At 35.3% G+C, this 6,563-nt stretch overlaps 1 long non-coding RNA gene across 1 annotated transcript; it reads left to right on the top strand.

Moving 5' to 3' along the window:
• The first annotated feature begins 5,061 nt into the window (after nucleotides 1–5,061).
• Nucleotides 5,062–5,523, top strand: LOC116166241. Its single transcript, XR_004144297.1, has 3 exons — nucleotides 5,062–5,269; nucleotides 5,325–5,405; nucleotides 5,463–5,523. It is a non-coding gene; the product is annotated as an uncharacterized LOC116166241 (long non-coding RNA).
• Nucleotides 5,524–6,563: the final 1,040 nt, after the last annotated feature.

The following is a 6,563-nucleotide window of genomic DNA, read 5'->3' as shown; positions in this document are numbered from 1 at the left end:
CTATATAGATCTATTTATTTATTTATTGTCCCTCTCTTGTTCTGGGCCTTCAACAGGCTTGTTCCCAATTGCAGAGTGGCCCGCATAATGCTTTTTAGAGGTGCCCCTGCACAAGGTCTTACGTTGTTCTACACTATTCCGGTATTAACTTACGAATTAGGAGTAGCCGGCAGAATGCTCGAAACTGATCTAAGGAAATTTCCATCTCTGCCACAGATGAAAAATCCTTACTTCCGCTCAGGTTCAAACACCCGGCCTTCTGGCTATGTAGCGCAAAGCTCTACCACTGAGACACTCCGCCGGATTATAGATAAACCTCATATTCATCTTTTGTGTCAGCCTCTCAATTTCGATTGATATTTTATTGACAGTTCTTGCTAACAAAGTAATTAATTCTAAGCAGCTCTATAATCTATTTCTGTCAGTATACCTTTGAGTCAAGAATTTGGAATACTTTCAAAGGCATTCGAATACTTTCAAAAGTATTCTAATACTATCAAAGGTATTCGAATACTATAAAAAGTATTCCAATACTTTGAAAAGTATTTCATTATCTTACTTTGAAAAGTATTCGAATATACTTGTCACTCAAATACATTAAAAATTTAAAATAGTATTCTAGATAAAAGGCTTAATACTACTTAAAAAATCAAGTTATACTTTGTATGGGGTTAGCTTTTTTTATATTTCTATTGTTATATACAAATTTAAGGGGAGTAATAGCGTATTATTATTATTATATTATTATATAGGAGGTACCTACCAGGACCTTTCTTATACCAGTTATATCCTTAAGAATACGTGTACCAGTTTTCAAAGCGATTGTACGTCGTGCACTGATATATGTACGCCTTTCTGAAATTAATCCTAGCGATTTTGGAACAGATCCATTTTTGACCATCCGTTTGTCCGTGTGCATGATAACTTGTTTAGAAACGTGCGATCGCACATGGTCTTAAGGATATAAGAAAGGTCCCTATTGTTTTTAAGTTACGTAGACTATCGAGTTCGGTATTCAGATGTATCGGATTTTTATATTTGATTTTGTGACAATGAAAACTTTCCCTAAACATTTCTAAATTGTTCTCAAATATTTGAATAATTTAAAAGTACTGCCTCTTTTTGAGGCCGGAAAAAAAATTGTCTAAGATAGAGATCGATCGAGAGTCCATAACTTCAAAACAGTTTGAAGATTGAGCTACTAGTTCAAAAGTTACAGCCCCTTGAATTTTCTTTCGAAATTGGTTTCTTTTCTAGTCTATAACTTTTGATTGAGAAGTCTGATCGAAAAAGTACGAATTGTTTTGGATTCTACGCTTCAAAATTAAAAAAAGTGTTTTCTCAAGAAATTTTGGTGCAGTCGATTTTTGGTAAAAAAGGAAGGTTGTACACTGACATGACAATTTCGGAACAAAATGTATAATGAATATGAAATGTTAGCATTAACATTAATTATTCGCATCTGCTATTTTCTCATTCAGCCAACACGCCAGGTTTTTTACTGGAGCGAACCTATAAACTTTTTGTTTAAGGACTTTACGTCGAATCCATGAGGGTACCTCCGACTCTACTGCTTTAGTTCTGAACATCTTCATTCAATTTAACAAGACTTCCAGTCCTCTCCTCGCACCATTCAAGAGATGATAGTGTAAGGTATAAAACAGATATTTACGTCTGGCTTAGACCTATATCTCCCTTAATTTTTTAGTAACGCAAATGGAAAGAATATTTACGGCAGGAGGCGTCACATTCATTCAATATTCCAAAATGTGTTACCTTGAAAAACGTTAATTCAACAAAGATTCGCAAGAAACATCCCAATGAATTTTTTACACCCCCTCAACGAAAATTTGTTGGTATCAGAGGGAGAAAGGAGCAGTTTTTATCTCCAGTTCACTTTACATAATTAATAATGATTATTATTTCCAATTAATATTAAACTTCATCTTAAACTTCATTGTCCCGATGTAAATTAATGTGAAGTGAACACCCCAAAGGCGAACTTGGATGTACACAATTTTAATAACAAACAAATGAGGTACTTTCGCGCGCCAAACTTCTATAAAAAAGTTAATTAGACCCCATCACACTTGGAAATACGTAATTACTTTATATAATATAAATGTCGAAAAAGAAATTAGACCGGGTCAATTTTATTATTGCCGTTGGGATAAACTGCTGCGGTAATTAACTGCCATTGTCTCTATCAGTGTATATCTCCTAGATTGAATTTTTCGGTCAACTTCCAAATACTAGGGTGACCCATGTTGAGTTCACTTTGCAGGCGTCTATGAGCGGCATTCGCGTGGTTTTAAGTTTTATCTGTAGATTAAGAACTCCACGGGCCATATGGAATAACGATTGGCGAAATCTTTTCAGGATTTATATCTGGATCCAACTCCTGCATTTTTCATTGCCATATAATATGTCGCTTTTTGCCTATTTACCAAGACGGCATAAATAATTTGATGTAATCATTTCTTTCTGGCAACACATACATACATACAGGGTGACAATTTGAAAACTTACCACCCCCCATATCTTAGTAAATAAACGAGATATTTAAAAAAATCAAAATCCGTTTCGGTAATTCGGAGGGGGAATCACAATGACATAGTTGGCGACGCACTCCCTCACACCCCCTACGCCCCAGCCACCCCAACTTTTAAATCTTAAATAGTGACCCCCCATGTGTGATACGTCGTTGGAAAGCTCTGATAAAATGCTTTCCAACCATACCAAATAGCATTACATTTAGGTTAGTAATTATCGTGCAAATCAAAAAATAAACATGGAAAATCGTATTTAACTTGAACTTCCAAAGCCGACTCGACAGCAACTCATTTTTGATCGCCAGTTATAATCTATTCTCAAACTCTTGTCGGCCCTTTTCAATGTTGGTTTTGCAATATTTCGACATTCTTGAATTATTCTGTGTCTTAGTTCGTCTAATGTTCGCCGGTTGCGTTTTAAATGCGACAGATTTCAAATGTATCATATTAGTTTATTTTTTGATTTGCACGATAAATACTAACCTAAATGTAATGCTATTTGGTATGGTTGGAAAGCTGTCCAATGACGTATCACACATGGGGGGTCACTATTTAAGATTTAAACGTTGGGGTGGCTGGGGCCCAGGGGGTGTGAGGGGGTGCGTCGCCAACTATGTCATTGTGATTCCCCCTCCGAATTACCGAAATGGATTTTGATTTTTTTAAATATCTCGTTTATTTACTAAGATATGGGGGGTGGTAAGTTTTCAAATTGTCACCCTGTATATTTCAATGAGAAAAATTTTTTATTTGTTTATTTATTTATTTAACATAATAGGTTACCCCGATATCTAATGTTCATAATTATATTGCACCTTAAAAAATATAAAGAATATAAAAAAATATATATTTGTTACGAGTATTTAAAAAAAAACAAAGACAAACAAAAGAAGAAATAATAACACTGTTAATACCCTTGATATCATATTCGAAAAACAGGGAAATAATTTGATCGTAGCTTCGCTCATCAGCACATTATGTGGAAAAATTGTAACATTGATTAAAAACATTCATTCAATTGTTGTAATACCTAAATCACATTACTTACATATAAATTTGTACGGCGACCCAAAATCAGAATTCGGTTTGGATGAGGCTAGAAATTCTATTTCTTCTTATCATCTTCATCAAAGCTGGGTTGTTAGGTAACACAGCTTGGGCACTTTATGAGATGCCATGCAATTATTAATAATCTGGGCAATGGATGCTTTCTTCACATACCTTTTTTTCATGTAAGTTTTTATTGCAGCTACTTCTATAGACCTTGCAGAACTTATGACGATGCCCTTTACATTTTTCACTATCACGTTATCTTCGCTGTGAGTCCTTGTTTTACAGCGATATTTGCCATCCAGTCATTTGATCATACCTACAAACCTTTTTTGTGTGACATACACTGGTTCGATTAAAATTATACATGTACTTAACCGTCGTCTAAATATTTTGTTTTCTTTGCTGCGTTCAAATTTCCATTCCTGACCAGTATTGATGGTCAGTTGATATTCATGTACTTTGCACTTCTAACCCATTTTAATTATGAACTTTCCATAACCAATTACGTGTTTAGAGTTTACAGCAATTGGAATGGAAATCGACATCATCATTCTTCAAATAGGGTATTTGGATTTCTTTAGTATCTATCTATTAGTGTATCAAATCACGATTAAGTACTGATAAATTATAATCATGAATATCGTAAGTATTAAATAAATAATGGAACAATATGCATTACGGCAGTAAACCATGTAATTATAGTAGGAACTTATGGTCTTAATTGCTTAATGACAAAGTAGATTATTATTTAGTGAAGGAGGATAACAATTCCGAAATCGAAATAGGTTCGCAAATTTTGACAATTACTAACTATTTGCGTCAAAATTGCTAAACGTCCATACCCGTGCCTCCTTTCATGTATATACTCGTAGTATACTGAAAATGCAAAAGCACAATAATTTTTATTTTAGTAAATATTAATTAATCAAATACGAGGACATATTCATATACCTGGTGAATATTTTAAAACCGAACATATAGGCAATTAACATGGGAAAAATGTTTTTTTGCAGATCGTTGCTCCCCATGTTAACTTAGAGGCTTTATAATGGCACCAGTCCAAAGAAGATTTTTTTGCCCATCTAATATATACGAATTATTTTCAGGTGTACTTTTCATTATTTTGTAAAAAAATCGGCAAAAAATCCGTGGGAATGGGACGCTCATTAAAATGCACGGAAAACAAAATCGCGTACTAGACGAACGATTTCCGCTGTAAACGTTGTTTATTTACGACTATTAAATAACGCTCAAATAACATGAGAAATGGGATCGTAAAGTTTCACAGTTATCTTTAATTTAAAAAAAGGTGGTAATTAATCAAGTTATTGCTTCAAAAATATGGCATTCATTACATATTATAAGTTTCAACAAAACACAATTAAGGGAGCTTCAATAATGCTATTTTTTTTTTTTTTTTTTTTTTTTGTAGGGTTCAACTACTAAGGTCATATCCCCTTTAATTCACTAAGCATATTATATATCAGCGTATATATTAATCATTTTCAAAAATCTCACCATCTTCATTGCATTTTCAGGGTTTATAAAATTGTCGATGTAGTTGGGCAGTATACCGTTTATCAATCGCTCGTTATTGTATAGTGGGCAATGGCTTATAATATGAGTAACCGTGATGGCCGTATTGCAGTGATTACATTGTCTTGGTACAGTATTCTTTAGCAGATGTTCGTGTGTGACCTTAGTGTGTCCTATCCTCAGACGGTGCATTTTCACGTTGTCCTCTCTCGAAGCATCTTGTAGCGTGTATAGTGTCGTTGGAATAGGTTTTATCTGCGACAGGTGAGTATTTACCTGTGCCCATTTTTCTTGCCATTCTGCAACATATTGCTCTTTTAGGTGCCTTCTGATGTCACTTGCCACCATGAAATTTACATCTGTCTGCTGGTTCGATATCGCTCTACGGGCGGCCTGGTCTGCTTGTTCGTTGCCAAAGATACCAACGTGGCTAGGGACCCAAATAAATTCGAGTGATTTACCTTGCTCCGAAATACGATGTATATAGCAGACTGTAGCATGATGTTCATCGGATCTGTGTTGTAGATTTTCTTTAGCCCATTTAGGATATTCATACAGTCCGTAACAACTAAAAATCGGTTGTTTTTCATCATTGAACAGTATAGCACAGCCTGCCATAGGGCATACTGCTCTGCAAAGATGGGCGAAGAGTTTGTATTCAAGCTCCACTCGTATGCTACGCCCTCGGTGACTATGGTGAACTTCATGTAGTCTGGGAAGCAATGGTGTAGGGAAGCGGACCTGTGCCTACCAACCAAGTGGGGAGGTTTAGAACTCGTCAACATTGAGGCAAAGCAGTCGTCCTTTCGAATCATCACATTGCGAAAATTACTTCAGCGGAAAGAAGTTCAGAACTGGCAAATTATAATAAACCACTTAATTACTATAGGGAATATTGATTCAGTTTCGTGGCAATGGTTTTTCGTTACTCACAGACAGACACAAATAGATTACCCGCCTTTCGTCGTATCCATTTTGGAAGTAATGAATAAGTTAAAAGTTGGAATCATGGATTTTCCACGTGGGTTACAGGATAACAGAGACATTCCAACGACAGAATTCAAGCGTGTAGTGCAAATGAGACCACCCTTGTTCATTGACCGCTGGGCGTCCATTGGTTTTAAAACGGTAGCCGACTTCCTAAGAGGGAATAACTGGATGACGAATAAAAAGAGGTCAGTAAAATTAAGTGCATTAAATAAATTCAATAATTCTGAATTAATTAAACACTACCTAAAAGTGATGCACTATTTAACCAAACACACTATAATGCACAATTTCAACTCAATCATTGTTAATAGAAGATCTCAGAGTACTGCACCAAAAACGGTCTGTCATGTATTACTGAGAAGCAGCGAGGGAGATGGCTAGATGTAGAAGTAAATTGGTCATCTTTCTTTAACCGAAAGGATAGATTGGCGG

Source organism: Photinus pyralis, unplaced genomic scaffold (assembly GCF_008802855.1).
Source record: "Photinus pyralis isolate 1611_PpyrPB1 unplaced genomic scaffold, Ppyr1.3 Ppyr1.4_LG3a, whole genome shotgun sequence".
NCBI classification, from domain to species: domain Eukaryota; kingdom Metazoa; phylum Arthropoda; class Insecta; order Coleoptera; family Lampyridae; genus Photinus; species Photinus pyralis.
Note: the sequence above shows the minus strand (reverse complement) of the source record. Positions and strands in the feature narration are given on the sequence as shown.